This window comes from Lycium barbarum, chromosome 5, assembly GCF_019175385.1.
Source record: "Lycium barbarum isolate Lr01 chromosome 5, ASM1917538v2, whole genome shotgun sequence".
Lineage (NCBI taxonomy): Eukaryota > Viridiplantae > Streptophyta > Magnoliopsida > Solanales > Solanaceae > Lycium > Lycium barbarum.
This window is the reverse complement of record NC_083341.1, coordinates 26,902,347-26,919,448: the sequence shown is the minus strand read 5'-3', so window position 1 is coordinate 26,919,448 and position 17,102 is coordinate 26,902,347.

Sequence of the window (17,102 nt, the reverse complement as noted above, 5' to 3'; positions counted from 1 at the left end):
CCTACCATCTCGTATCACACAGCTTAGAATGGTCGCGCAATCAATATAATACCACCCAAGTGTTTCCAAAAACAACATAGGCCACATCGTCACCCCAAGTCAAATGTGCCTTATATATATATATATATATATATATATATATATATATATATAAGATGACTGTTCAATGTATGATTTAAGTATGAAGATGACAATGACAAGATCTCATATCAACCTCATATCAATTAGCAACGTGTCCCACATGGATACATCGTAATATTAATCTGATCTCAATTTTACGCTCTCCGGAAAAGACCTTGGAGGCTACACTCTCTCACTTAGCATCATCAGTACCATAACCATGCAATATGAATATATCATGGAAATGAGTATGAATATGATGCAATGTAATATCGACAACCAATTCAATCCCAAACAGTACCACACATGGCACACAAGTAATGTCAATAATAAGGCTACACAATAAGCCACAATGGAATCACAATTCTCATCTCAATATCAATCAAGTAAAGTACCACAATATCATAGCCATGATATTTCACTAATCACCAATATACGATATCTCAACGTGGCAACGAGCCAATAAGTAAATAAAACAAGATAGTTAACAATGCGACGAGGTGGCTAGCCCTTAAATCACACAACAATGGCTAACCTAAGACAATATCCAACCTGATTTCATATCCGAAGGTCCACATGTTTTCTCCAACACAAACTAACTATACATATGCTTCTCTAACTGAAGACTAACCATAAGGTAACCGTAACCTAACGAAAGGCCGAACAGCAAACTTGAAGTGTCAATCATGCGCCTTGCCCTTTAGTTGTACCTCAAAGTAATGAAAGTCTAGCCATATCTGAATATGCAATTAGAATCAAGAAGAAACATCATTCAATCCTTATTTCTATTCAAGACCCAAATCACAACCTATGGAATGAGTTTTATGAACTAGAAAGATGAAATTAGGAATCTATAGGTCTCAACATGAAATTAATGTTCTAGGTGATTAATTCCCATCAATTATAAGCTAGAAGAACTAACAAATAACTTAAATTCTGATTCTAGGCAAAACTCCCAATTTGGGTATAAACCCTAACTTTAATTCTCACAAACTGGTCAATAATAATGAAGGAATCATATTTATATAGCTACTACTCATCAATTGCAAACTTAATCAAGCTTAATCCACCAACAAATCAAGGTTTTATAATTAAAAACTTATTCAAGAAAGAAACCTAAAAACCCTCTCTAATTCATCAACAAGTAACGGGTGATTCAAGTCTATTAATCATTATCTCAACAACTTTCATGCTTAAGAAAGTGAAACCCACGATGATTCTCACTTGGGAAGACTAAAACTCATTTAGAGCAGAAACCATAAAAAAAAACCATTTTATTCTTCAAGTTCTAAAGAATTCTAGCATTTAATGGAGGTTAGCTAGGGTAGATTATGAGAATTTAATGAAGTAAACTGGTGGAATCACTTACCAATGAGAAGAATCTGCCTAGAAACCTTGAAAAGCTCTCAAAATATCCTTAGAACCGAGTATGAGGTTATGAGGCAATTAAGGGTTTTAACTTAAGACTTTATACTCAACTCACCCCGTCACACGGTGCAGCGATCAGCAGTCCGCTACAGTGGACCTGCTGCAGCGAGATACCTGTAGCTACAGCGGCCTAAAGCAAATCGTATAACCTGCTACAACGGCTCGCCCACCACTGTGGCGACACCACATCAGACGCCAGCAAAATCAACCTAGTTTCACTATTTCCACCCCGAAATCCGACTATCACCCGAGACCACACAGATATAAAATAAATAAGTAGACATACATAAAAACGTGCTACGAACGTACTTGTGGCCTCGGAATTCTCAACGGAGGTCTCGTTGACCAAGTCAACTCCCAAAACCCCAAATTCAATTTTGAGTCAACTATTTTTTTTGCTTTAAGCCAAGTTTCACAAAACCCAACCTATTTTGCATCTGATGACCTCAAAAACCATATCACCCTTCCCTGACAGGTTATATAATTTATCAGGTTTTGCGAGTGGACTTGAAGATATTTTACCGTGGTCAGCTTTTCGGTTAGTATAATGGGTTGCAATAAGCTTAGTACAGATTTGAGGAGGAACTGTTGTGCGAGAGGTCTTTATAATGATTAGTTGGTTTTCGAAAGACTTTTCTAGGCGAGATATTTAGTAGTATGGTTCCTGTATTGTGATTTGAAGGTTTAAGAAGACTTGGAACTAGCCAAGTTGGCTGTTAGTAAGACCAGTTTTGATGGAATTACGTAGAGATCTCAGATGGATCAAAGATTCTTTCTAGAGAGAGTAAGTCATGGTTTTAGGTTTGTGGTGTGTATTTTCATGTGTTTCTAATAAATCGTGGTGCGAAAAAGGCTTTAGCAAGTGCGAAAGAAAGGTTAGCGGAATTAGAATATCTTTTCGGTTCAGAATGGGCTATGGTTTGTGACCATGTTTCAAAGGGTTGCGTTGGTTTGGGAAAATGTTTGTGGAGCCTATTGATCGTGTTTAGAGTTATGATTTTATCAAATCGGAGGATTCAAGCAAAAGCAATTCGTTTATTCGAGGATCAATTGCAAGGGAAATTCGAATAAGGAGCTATGAGAATTAGAGCATGAGCTAAGTTTAGAGAGTTGTGACTGGTAAAGTGAACGATCAGGTTTTTCTGAATATTACACCCAACAAGGGTATCATGCGATGTGGGAAGGTGGGAAAGTGATTCTGAGGTGTATTGTCCTGTTTGAGACTATCCGTTGTATTGATCCTGTGTTTTACAAGTTAGTTTTTCACTAGGCCGATCAGGTGTTCATCCGCTCTTCCAGGTTTCTATGTTAAAGAAGTACCATTTTAATGGTTCATATATCATTTGTTGGGATTCAATTTTGCTCGATGAGAATCATTCCTATAAGGAGAAGTCCGATATGCACTCTAGATATCCAATCGTTGTAGACTCAAGTATCCTCCCCCCGTTCTCTTCCTTTTCGCTCGAGGACGAGTGATGGTTTAATTGGTATCTAATGTAATGATCTGTTTGGTCATTATTGCTTTTCGATACTCTTGATCCTTTCCCGAGCTTCATTAGCTCACATTTGACACGAGGAGATCGTTGACACACTTCCCGAAGTCATTGGACGTGATTTGGGTGCGTTTGTGGGAAATTTGAGCTTAAAGTGAAAAAGTTGACTCAAAGTTGACTTTTGGGTAACTGGACCTTTATCGAAAATCAGTTGATTCAAAGAGGTTCAAATGGTCGTTTAGAACTTGTGTATACTCGTTTGGCTCCCAATGCACTCGGGTGCATTTTGGGACTTGGGTTAGAAAGTTAGTTTTGAGGTATCGGGGGTTGACTTGGTCAACGAGACCTCCAATGAGAATTTCGAGGCAACGAGTGCGTTTGTAGTGCCTTTTTATGTATATCTGCATATTTGGTTTGTGTTCGGGAGGTTCCAAGATGGTTCCGGGTGTCGATTCCAAGTTTGGAAGACACTAGAAATTTCTGGTGACCGCTATAGCGGTGAGGCTATAGCAGTGGGGTGACTGCTATTGCGCGACTATAGCGGTGGCTTGACTGCGGAAGCGGCTGATAGACCAGACTCTTATTTAAAAACCTTATGAAAACCTTTATTCCTCTCATTCCTTGTATTATATTTCCTTAGCATCTTGGAGGCGATTTGCGTAACGACCCATTCCGTCGTTATGGTGACTTTCGAAATATTCGTGACGCCGGCTCTCGAAATATTAAAATACATATGGGTCTCTATTTTAGATCTTGGAAATGGGTTTCTTGAAATAAGCCTAAAATGGCAATTTGACCAAACTAGTAACTTGAATATGGTCATGAATGTTCTAAATGAAGGTTGATTGATCAACTAGCGTTGTGATAATGAATTTTTAGGTAGGATAAAAATTTCATATCTACCTTAGCAATTTCGAAGTCCCTGGAAAGGACCCTAATGGTGAATTCTACTATTGGGTCTCATGGTTGTCTCCAATCTTTTCATATGGTTTACATGATGGTGATTAATTGAGGTGTCATTGGATGTTCGTGGCACCCGCTCGTCCCTGAGGTAGGTTACGGCTTCCTTTCGGTAGACTCCGGTTAGTTTTCCTTATCGCTGTATAGAAGAAACGGAGAATGCATGCATATGAATCGAAAATTTAGGATGGAAATTTAGGATGGTATTGTTGTGTGTGACTTGTTTGTTCGGGCTTATGGCCTGTAGACCCTTAGGTATTGATGTAGCCTTATTGATTATCAGTGGATTTATGTGATTTGAGAGTACTGGACGAAATCTAATTATGCCTATCGATGAGATTATTGTAGTGAATCTAAGCGCTAGCAGGGAATATAAAATGAATCACGGTAGTGAATGATATCCTAGTTAAATAGTGACGAGTGATTCGAGTGTAGGGTGAGATCCTTATCCTAAGAGAATATGTTGATTAGGGAAATGGTAATAATGTATGTTAAATGATTGACTTGATGCGTGTTGGGGCTAGCTATCCCGTTATGTGTGTTTGATCGTTCAATTGTATTGGCTTGATGCCATGTGTAGTTGGTAGATATCAAATGTTGCTTGTTGTCCTGGTTCGGATAGGGTTAACATACCTGTTATTGGTATTTGTACTTGATATAGGTTGGCATACCCACTGTTAGTATGGTGATGTGATACGTTGTTGACATAACTGTTGTGGTATTTATGCATTGCACACATTCTCTCATATTTATCATGCATGGCCGATATCCGGTGATGATACGGTATCGTTGATGGAGCGAAACTGATATTTAATAAACACTTTTACTTGAGTGATTATTAAAAGGCCGATGTCCGAAGATCTATTCCGGAATCGTTGTTATATGAAACTGATACTTGATAAACTCTTTTACTTGAGTGATTGTGAGGAGGTCGATGTCCGAGGTTCAATTCCGGAATCGTTGATTTATGAAACTAATATTTGACAACTCTTTGAGTGATTGTGAGGAGGCTGATGTCCGATGGTTATATTCGGGCATCGTTGTTGCATGGTCGATTCCGATGTTATTTCGGAATCGATTGTAGTGCATGGGCTCCGCGGGTCCCCCAGAGTGGTGCCGGTGAGCCTCCTCCTATGAGAAATTAGCCAGGGTCCCGTCTGTCTGTTTGGCAAAGATCCGGGACGGGTGGTACTCAGACTTAGCGAGTCACACTGGGTTGTGCCGCCGAGACGTCAATATTTCCGTCCGAAGTACATGTGTACATCTCATTTACATAGCATGGCATGGCATCACATTCATAACATTATTGCATTGCATTATGACTTGAGTGAGATGTCATGATGACTGTATTGTGATGATTGTGTTGTTGATTCTTTTGTGTTGATTGTTCCAGGATTAGATATACTCAGACTTATCATATGGGGTTTAGATGCTGTACATAGGTAATGATGAACAATTAGACTCGACTCTTGTGACTTATATTGCTGACTTGTGCTTGTTAAACAAACTTAAAACTAGTAGTGTATCGTGTTAAGCGAGGTTGGACATGAAGGTGTCGTAACAATGAGTTCGCTCCTAAAACACAGACGAGCGACCTGAGAATGGTAAAGATGTTGAGAATCTATATATGTGTTTAGCCAACTTATAATTTATGATAGATTAGTGGTGACCTAAGTTAGATTGAAGTTGTGATCTATTGTTTCGGGATATGTGACTTGATTTAGTGATTATCATCATTATTCATGAATTCTTTACCACTATGTGTTACTAACCATTGTCGGCCTATGATACCTACTCAGTACATGTGATTGTACTGATATTGCACCTGTTACACCCTTTTTAGGGTGTACATTGTTTCAGGTGATTGATCGAAGTATATGCGAAAGTTATGCGATGCTTGTCTGGAAGGCCTCCTCCCATTTCATTCCGGGATTGGAGGTTGAGTCTTAGTATATGATGTCACTCTGAAATTTACTTAGTCGCTCTTGTATTATTCTAGACCAGGTCATGGGAAATTGTATCGAGTCTGTAAAAACGTATTGTCAAATTATGTAACATTCGAGTTTATATTTATAAAATAAAATTCCACAGTTTTTCTTAATTTCCAAATGCTTTTGAAAGGAAAGTTATGTGATTGAAGCGTTGTATAAACGAGAGGGTTCGCCTACCAAGGTAGGTGCCCGCACGAGCACAAAATAGGTCTTGACAATTTGAGGAGGGTTTGGTCATATTCTCATGAGGGTAAGTTCCCTAATCTTAATATCTTTCATTTACCTTTTCTAAGTAAGAATTCATGGTAGTAAATCCATAGAACTTGGAAGAATAAGAGAGGGTTTTGGGGTTTCTTTCTTGAATAAGTTATTAATTATAAAACCTTGATTTGTTGGTAGGTTAAGCTTGATTAAGTATGGAATTGATGAGTAGTAGCTATATAAACATGATTCCTTCATTATTAGTGACCAATTTGTGAGATTTAAAGGTAGGGTTTATACTCAAAATTATAGATTCCTAATTTCCTCTTTTTAGTTCATAAACCCCATTTCATAGGTTGGGATTTGGGTCTTGAATTAGAGTAAGTTTGAATAATGATTGTTCTTGATTCTAATTCCCTAATTCGGATATGATTAGACTTTCATTATCACGAGGCACAAAGAAAGGGCAAGACTAAGGTTTGATCGTTCGAGTTTGCTATTCGGCTTTCCAGGTAGGTTACAGTTTACCTTATGGTGAGACTTCGATTGGCGAAGTGTATGTGTAACACCTCGTACATCCGGGTTAAGATTTGTCTTATAAGATGGGGGTATAATGAACCTAATTTGAGTAGTGTATAAATGGTGTTTGAAACCTAATCAAGACATGAGAAGAGTCTTTGGGCAAAGCAAAGTTGAAAACCACTCTACGGGGCATGTTTGCAAGTGAGTTTATAGAAGGTCTTACTTCCAACGACCATAACCCCATTATTAATTTGGAATTTGGGAAAACTTCCTTGATGAAAATTGTATCCCTTTGAAATATATTTCCAACGGTATATTATGGGGGTCAAACGGACATCTGTGCAAACAGTTATGCCCATTTTACTGAAGCATGTTCGCTGAAAATTCTGCCAGCGTAACGGTGACGTTACGGACCGTACTTCGTGTTACGGGCTGTAACAGTGGACCGTAACACACCAAAAATTTCCAGAACCTCACTGGAAATTTTCACCAAGGTACAGTACCAAGTTACGGTCCGTACTTCGTGTTACGGGACCGTAACAGTGACCGTATCTTGGTCCGTATGTACGTTTCGGGTCACCTAACTTCGGGAGGCCATAACCCTATCATAAATTGGGAATTTGGGAAAAATCAAAGAACGAAAGTTGTAGATAATTGAAATACCTTTCCAACCATAGGTCGTGGGATCACATGTGACATCGGGATAGGGAGATATGGACGTTTTAAGACAGGAAGGTCCCAACCCGATTTCAAGTTGGGTCAAACCCATTTCCCCTTGGTATTTAAGGGAAATGTTAACCCTAGCAGCCCCATTTCCTCCATATTTTCAGATTTTAGAGAGAGAAAGGGAGAGAGGAGAATTAGAGAGATAAAGTAGAGAATCAACCAAGTTGAAGGCCCCGAATCCCGAGGCTCGTGAAGGATAAAGTGTAGTACAAGTTGTTGCCGTCATTCTAAGCTAAAAATCAAACTTGAGGATGTTGATTTCGTGGTGACTACTCATAAAAGGTAATGTTTCTACTCCCTAATCATTTATAGTGTGAATTGATAAATTCTTGGGAGAATAATAATTGGGTTTGATAAAGAGAATTATATGAACTATGCTAGAGTTGTTGGATTGTTGACTTGGGATTGTTGTATTCATATGGGTGATGAAGAATGATGTTAATTACATCTAATTGAGATTTTAGAATCATCTAGAAGTAATAGAATGAGATTGGGTGAAGAAAACACCATTAATGAAGGTTGTGGAGCTTCATGCCCACCAAGTGTTTGATAAAATGCTTAGATGAACAAAGCATGGATATTGTTGCTAACATAGAATCCCTATGACCTGTATTGCTATAGATTGAAGTTGAAGGGATTGAAGGACATCGTGATACGCTTAAAAGCGTGAAGTTAAGGTATGTAGAACTTCCATCCACATGTGGGAATCTCTACGTTCTTCCCCATGATCCGTTTCGTAAAATCCATAAAGTTCAAATCCTAGGGCATTAAACCCAACATATTGGTAGCCCGTAATTATGTATGTATGTACATAAATTTTGTATCTATGTTCGTTATTGTATTCCTACTCTTCCATTACGGATATTAGGAATCCTAGCTTAATCCATGAATCATGAATTCTTCCTCATGTGTTCTCATTATGTTCATATGAAACTTATGATTTTATTTTGCAAGTTACAACCATGTTTTCAAGTCAATTACACATATATGATTATGAACTATTGTTATTACTCATGAATCAAGAATATGTTTACAAGCAATTTCATGAAACCATGTTTACAAGTTATTTCGTGAAATCATTATTACAAGACAAGTACAAGTTAATTCACGAAAATCATGGGCTTCTTAGCCAACTATATTATGTTAATTTTTTTGGGAGTTGCACGAATTACCGAGAAGGCTCAGATAGCCTGAAACTATGTAGCCACCATAGGACAAGGATCGCTCCGCCTAGTTAGGACGATACCTTAATTTTACACTGAATGGATCCATCAGGTACGTTACCACCTTATACCCTGGCAAGGTATAGGGGCTCTGCTGGTCCGGCAAGGTACCAGACTCCACGTATCCACGTGGTGATATCATGTGTCGGTTTATAAAATGCTCTCCCTACTTATCATGTTTTTACTTATGTTATATATATACGTATGTACACATGCTCATGTTCATGTCCAGGTTTTCAGTTTCAGTTCTTATCATGTTATTCCATGTTCCATGTTGTTTCTTTCGGTTACTTTACATACCAGTACATTCAATGTGCTGACGTCCCCTTTTATTGCCCGGGGGCCTGCATTTCACGATGCAGGTACGGATTTACAGGACGACGCTTCTGCTCATTAGGATTTGCACGTACCAGCTTATTGGTGAGCCCCATCTCATTCGGGGTTTAGACATTGTATTTCTTTATTTAGTTTTGCATCTAAAGGTATGCTGGGGGCCTTGTCCCAGTAAGTATGTTTTCCAGTCAGACTCATGATAGAGGTTTCATAGACTAGACAAGTCAGTTATGTCATGTCAGACATTTGGAGTCGTATAGCCATTTTGGCTCACTCATGTTTAAACGAGTATTTTATTAAGTATTATGACTTACCATGTTTTATAAAGGCTCATCATGCATTCACGTTATATTCCGCTTATGTTATGTATCATGATAATTCAGCAAGCCATGTGGTATGCTCGGTCACATGCAGTCAGGCACCGAGTGCCGTGTTACGTCCAGGCCATGGTTCGGGGCGTAACAGTATGTTTAGATGATATTGTCGGAGAACGCATGTAAACCTTCGAATATGAAGTTGGGTTGAATATTGCCTTAGGTTGGGCCTTGTTGGATGATTTGGGGGCTACTCACCTCGTTGCATTGTTGACTTATCTGTTCTATGTACTTGTTGGCTCATCTCTATGTTGAGATATAGGATATTGGTGGTTAGTTATATATCATGATTATGATAATGTGGTATCTTACTTTGTTGATATTGAGATAAGAACTGTGAACCTGTTGTGGCTTATTGTGTAGCCTTATTGATAATATTATTTGTGTGCCCATGTGTTGTACTGTTTAGGATTGATTTGGTTTATTTCTATTACACTTGATATGGTACTGATGATGGGAAACGAGAAGGAAACACAGATGCTTTGAGACATATTGATACGAGTCACCTCTGGGCTGTGTGCGAAGTGACCGATATTCTTCCGAGACATATTGGATATTAAGTCATCTATGGGCTGTGTGCGGAGTGACAGATACGGAAACACTTATCTATCTGACCCATATTGGATATTAAGTCATCTCTGGGCTGTGTGCGGAGTGACTGGTATTGCACGTTGAGTCTTCTCTGAGCTGTGTGCGGAGTGACCAGTACATGGACTTCGCGGGTCCCCCATGAGTTATGCTGCCGAGACGTGATGTTCCGTCGTTGGGGTACATGTGTACGAGTATATGCATTGCATACATATCATATACATCTTGCATTTCATCTTATCATCTCTCTTGGTTGATTATGATATGGACATGTGATTGAAATCTCTGAGACTTAGCACAATTGGGTTTAGATCCGTGATATGGTTGTGATTGATGGATTCAGAGTTGATATACTGAGACTTGGTATATATTTCTATTGCATTTTGTGGTCTCTCTTATGTGCTGAGCGTGATTTGGATTGTTGTTGGATTTGATACGGATTGTGTTGGGATCCTTGTATGTGACTAAATGGGGACGGGATACTGTAGTCATAGTTTGGTCTTAGGTGATTATTCTAAAGCTTGGAACATTTGGGCTTCGATGCTATAACATAGGTTGTGATTGGTATTGTGGATACTTGTCTAGTAATGACTTACTTTATTGTCTTCATATACGTTAGCTAGTCTCAGTCGGCCTATGATACCTACCAGTACTTGTTGTTTGTACTGACCTACAGTTGCTGCATTCTTTTATAGATGCAGAGTACTTGCCAGGTTTCACTTCATCTCCTCGTGGATGATTTCCGAGTATGTTGTTGAGTCCATTCAGGGTGAGCATGATGACGTTTGCTGTCCGAAGACTCTTCTTTATTGCTTTGTATTACTTCCTATTTCGGGACATGAATTGAGACTTTTATGTATTATTCAGGCTTGTAGTTAGTAGAGATCTTGTATGACCAGACCACGATACTGGGGTTGTATTTCACTACTTTCCGCACTTTATGTCATTTTTGTGAGACTTACATTATTTCTATTTTCTCCCGCTTTACTTATGTTTATTATTGTTGGGATAAGAATTCGTCTACAGAGGTGGAAAAGGTAGGTGCTCGCACGACTTAGTGAAATTGGATTGTGACAATAGTCTACTGCTTTAGAAAACTTTAGACCTTCCATAATATTCAAGTCATCGATTGCACAACAATATGATAGATTTTGTCTTCATAGAGACAGAAGGGTGAGTGTAGTCATTTTTATACCCTACATCAATGAATATTTATTAAGGCAATTTCAATATATCAGTCACGACTCATTTAATCCATTTAAAGATTATAAACAAGTTTCTCAAGAATTTGTATATGCTTCAGACATTTTGAATTCTTTAGAAATTTGTATATAAATTTTGTCAAATAAGCCATATAGGCTATGGCAACTTTCATTTAGTATTTAGATGACGTGGCATATTTTGATGCATGGATTGGAGGTCTAATAAGCTTTACACATACTAAGATGCATCATTTCACTTGGTAATTATTTCTACGTCAGCATGCCTTAATAGACGTAGAACTTAGATCCTCACAATATTTTACAACATTGCGCTATATTGTATCAAAGATATCGACGACGAGATACCATTTATATCGGTTCGTAATTCGACATAACTTAGTGAGATCCCGTTACTTCATTATTTTCATGTACTTAAACCTCTCATGAGGGTTCATGAAGTGTTATGTCGTAGGCTCTCCAAGAGCATATTGCCTGTTTATTATGACCATCTTGATCATTTGCTGCTCTCCTTTCTCAATAATTATTGTATTTAGAATGGATTGGTGTACCACGCTTCATGCATGCGGTAGACTCTATCCTTCAGGGACATTAATCTCAGTAGGAGCATTTTGTAGCTCAAATGTGAAATCACTTGGGTCCACAAATGCTTCCTGCATTTGGCTTGAATTATTTTTGAATGACGATCATACTGATGATATTTCTTAGCTGCTTATTATCTCCCCCGCATATTATAGAAACTAACAGATATCCCTGAATCTTCTTTGGGCCTCATCTATGTGCATCATGATGAATTAATTAATCATATACTCACATCAAAACTTATTAGATGGAAAATCATATGGTTCTTAACCCTGAACCAATTGAAGGGGGGATCTGATGCATATAAGTGTTTTTGTTTTGTCAAAAGATTAAATTTTTTATTCAACCAAAATGCATCTGTACAAAGCTACTAGCTCTATTGGGACTCAGAGCTAGATCACAAACTAACATTAGCTATACATTCACTTCTAGCGATTACATTAAGTCATCTAGCCTCTACATTAAACTTAAACAGGAAAGACAAATAGCTGCTCTAAGTGACTTCTCCATTTGTTGTGCCTTTGGCCTTCAATGTACAACTGTATGACTATTTCTTTCAGTCTGTGTAAGTTGCAAATTGAATTGTTTGAGAATCTTCTATCATTGTGCTCAGCCAAAATATGATATACAACAGCTGCAAAACAGAACCCCAGAATGTTTGCTCTTAAGTTGTTGTTCTCCAACCTTTGCAACAACTATTGAATCTCTTGGCTCCAATCACCTGCACTCCTGGAGAATCCCATCCATTTCAGCAAGGCAGTCCACATATGTCTAGAATAGTGACAGTTAAAGAATAAATGATCAAATGTCTCCTCATGTTGAGTATCGCATAGCACACATTCCTTTTGCACTCTAATTCCACATTTAGTAACTCTTTCTACAGTGGAGAGCTTCCTCTATAATGCCATCCATAAGATGAACTGGTGCCTTGGTATAAGCCCTTTCATTCATGCTATTTTGCACCAGTCTGGCCTTGGATATTGAGGCATCATTGAGAAGTAAAATTTCTTTATACTAAATCCCCCATGAAGTATTATATGTTGTAGTGCATATAAGTGTTGTTGTGTGCATATATCATATCTCAGACCAACACATGAAGCTTTGTTCTCATAAGTAATGGGTTAGCTATTTATCAGAGGCATTCAACGCTAAACTAGTTTGGATATAAACCAACATTATCAAGATGACTTGTCTAAATTTCATAATACGTTAATTGTATCTTAATTCAATTAATATTAAGCAAGAAACTTTGCACATGTCAAACTATAGGTTGACAATAAACGTGCATGTGATCATCTCTAGATGCATCTATGTAATACATCACATGGCGGGTGAATGGGGCCGTATTCACCTTTGATATGTTCCAGAATTTGGGGGATTCCGCCCCAACATTAGCTGGTATAATCAATCTATCATGAGAACAAGCAACACAAAAGATTTCTTGAAGAATGTTCTAGTTCTTCAATATATTTCGAATACTCAATTAGCACATCATATTTGACTTAAACTAGTCAAAACGATCATATCAACTGATGAAATTATCTGTACGAGTAAACTTCAAGTTTACCATGACATGTGCTATTTATTTAAGTAAACTTCTGATTTACTATTGCATGATATTTTATATCAATAAACTTCTAGTTTACTTTGGCATATGATCTAATGATGCTCTAATAATGTATCAAATACGTATTTCTTCCCATTGTAATTTGGAGATATTCACTTCCAATCATTTGTAGTCTCAGTATAATCATATTTATTGCCAATAAACTTCAGGTTTACTACAACAAGTGTTCTGATCGTACCAATTACGATCTAGGATGAATAGTGCATAATCAGATATTATTTGGACACTACTAGTGTCATGATTCTTGTAAACAAACAATTAGCTCTTCTGGAACCCTTGATAATTACTTTTGTATTATCAAATATTGCTTAGATACGGCTGATATTATGAAGGAAAATTTGGATAGATACTACTTGTGTGAAGAAAGAAAACTGTAATCAAATGAAAATTCAAAAAAAAATTATAAATTACGAAAAATAAACGTTAAGTTCTAAACTTCTGTAGTTCAAATATCTTCTTCTGGAATATTAGCCATTAACATCTAAATATTTTGTATCAAATCGGCAACCATATAGTAATCACATCCTTCATGAAAAGATACATTAATTTTTATTAACTTCGAGGAAATCAATACGACTAACCATAAAATATTAATGTGGTCATAGTAGAAACATTTTACTCTGCTTCCTTTTGCCTTAAAATGACACTTAATTAATTAATTCGAGATATTCTACGTATGACAGGTACGTGTTACAATGACTTTTATACACATGTATTTCCTTTTTTATTTTATCTCTACAGGAAGTGGGTTCTGGTATATCTTCATTAGCTTCGGGAAATGAAACCAAATTATTTGAATGTGCTTGATAAACGATGTTCATCTATAGCTCTTTATTTTGCTCAAGCATAAGAAGACATTGCTTCAAAATATTTCTCAAATATTTTACAAATTCTTTCTGCTTCGAAAGTAAAGTTTAAAGCTTTACTACTTCGAAAATAAAGTTTAAAGGGTTTCTACTTCGAGAGTAAATCTCAAGGTCTTAGTACTTCAAGATTAAATTTCAAAGTTCTACTACTTCGGGAGTAGATTTCTGAGCTTAACTCTTTCGAGAGTAGATTTTAGAATATTTGATACTCCAGGAGTAAATTTCAGAGCTCTACTACTTCGGGAGTATAATTCAGAGTCTTACTACTTCGGGAGTAGAGCTACAAGTTTACTACTTCAGAAGTAGATCTCAAAGTTCTACTACTTCCGAAGTAGAGTTTAAAGTTCTACTACTTTTGGAGTAGGTTTCAAAGTTCTACTACTTTCAAAGTTTTACTACTTTCAAACTTTGGGAGCAACTTTTTGAGTTTGCTACTTCAGGAGCAGATTTACGAGTTACTATTTCGGGAGTAAAGCACAAAATATTTAGAATTTTTTTCTCAATTATTTTACCTCTTCTCGAGGTGAGTCGTGATATTTTCACAATCAAGAGCATGTCCATATTTATAAGTTTTACTATATACTATCACATTCACTACGGAGAATGAAGCTGTATTTGTAACATTTATCAAAAATTCTCATTCTTCAGGAATGAAACATATTTGAACGTGCCTTAAGCATATCAAAATATGATAGCTTAGAACCTCTTTTAAGAGATTGCTACTTCATGAGCAAATTGAGGCATACACATAATGTAGAGAATTTTCTCTAATATATCTTTAGTTGTAATCACAACAAGCGTATGAAAATATTACCAATTCGGATGGTTATAGGCGTAAATATAATTTAGCCATACCAGAACTTATTTATGAAATATTTCCACTATTGATGGCTATATATTTCTTGCTAACCCTACGGGAGTTAAAGTGGTACGATTTACACTTCTAGTTGTATAATCATTTATAATACATCCAAAATACAACTTGACAAAATAGTTTATAACAATATATGTATATATATAATTAAAATTTATAAATAATTTTAAATGTTTTATACACCTTTTCATCAAAAGTTTATTTTATACATTAGTTTTATCCTTAGTATGTTAATGATTTTTGGGCAATTCATAGGAATGCCCTTATTTTGGGGTGGTCTTTAATTTTTGTCCCTCAAGTTGGTAGTCTTTAATTTTTGTCTTTCGCCTAATACCATAAGGTATGGGGTTCGAACCCCGGCTCAGTAAAAGAAAAAAAAATTGCAAGGCAGAGTTTTATAGCAAACTTAAGCCTATTTGGGAAAAAGTTAAGCCTGCAGGCAGAATTTCGCCTGCTTCAAGCAGAGTTTTGAACTCTACCTTAAGGCAGTATTTCGCAGGCAAAACTTTGTTTTGCGAATCCAACTTCTACCTAACGATTTTAAATTTTTGACTGAGCGGAGTTTCGAACCCGAAACTTAGGAGTTTTAGGCGAAGGGCAAAAATTAAAGACCAATAATTTGAGTGGAAAAAATTAAAGACCAGTGCATTTGAAGGGCACTCCGCACAAAAAAATGATGATTTTTAAGTCTTAAGCCCATTTTTAAAGAACGCACTGAATCCAAGCTCATTTCTGTATTTTTAAAATATATAATTATACTAGAAATAATTTGATAGAAAGTTACACTAGGAATAATTTGTTCAAGTTGTAGCCTTGCAAGTTGCAGGTGAATAACATCATCCTTATTCCTTATCGGGTATATTGGTCGGTAATAGGTTTTGAAAAACATTTTTTCTACGAAAACGAGTTTTTTAAAAAATGAGGAAAATTAAATGACTTCCCTTATGAAATTATGAAAAATAAGTTTTTTAAGTGACATTACAAGTTCATTATCTCAACCCAGGGGCGGATCTAGGGCCCGCCGAGGAAAAAATTACACTGTATATATAAGGTATTTTTTCACCTTTATGTACATATATAGATTTTGAACACCCTAAATAACATGAGAACAGGTTGGTTCAGTGGTTTGGGGTGTTCAAAATTCACCTTGAGGTTCCAAGTTCAAATCTCAGTCACTACATTTTAATTTTTCGAACCCCCTCAGTGAAAAACCTAGATCCGTGTCTCAACCCCACCCACCCAACGTGCCCCAACCCCAACTCCTTGGCCATCCCACCCCTGAACCCCCACTCCCCACGCCATCCCACCTCCATAAGGCTAGATTACATAAAAAATATTTTTGAGATAATATTTTTTCTTTACTTACCAAACATTAGAAAATAAGTAAGAAACCCACTTGTTTTCCAACAAAACATTTTCCATGGAAAAAAATTTCCTTCATACCAAACACACCCTTAGTCTTGAATGATTTTCTTGTATATTGTTTTTTTTTAATGTTATATACTATATTTATACCAACCTGCAAGATACATGATATACTTAAAAGATAGTTCTGCTGGCAGATATTAGTCGTTAAAGAGTAGCATATTCATCATTATCGTATTGTTGTCGTCGCTTCTATTACTGCATTAAATTTCTATAAAGTTTAACTTCTAAGCACGGATAAGAAATTTATATTATCGAATCATCTAAATAATTATGGATATATATATATATATATATATATATATATATATATATATATATAAGAAGTGATATTTTAAGCCGAAAAGTAAGGTAAACAACACGCTATAATAAATTAAATTACATAATAGTATAATTTTTCTTAAAACTAACCGTGTATATAAGCTAAATCCGATTCTAATATCTGTTGATCATTTCATAAGAGTGTAGATCGATGTCACTTCCAAAATTCATATGGATTAATCATTAACGGCAGTTGTCTACTACTTTGTCAAGTAGTTAAACAAAGGA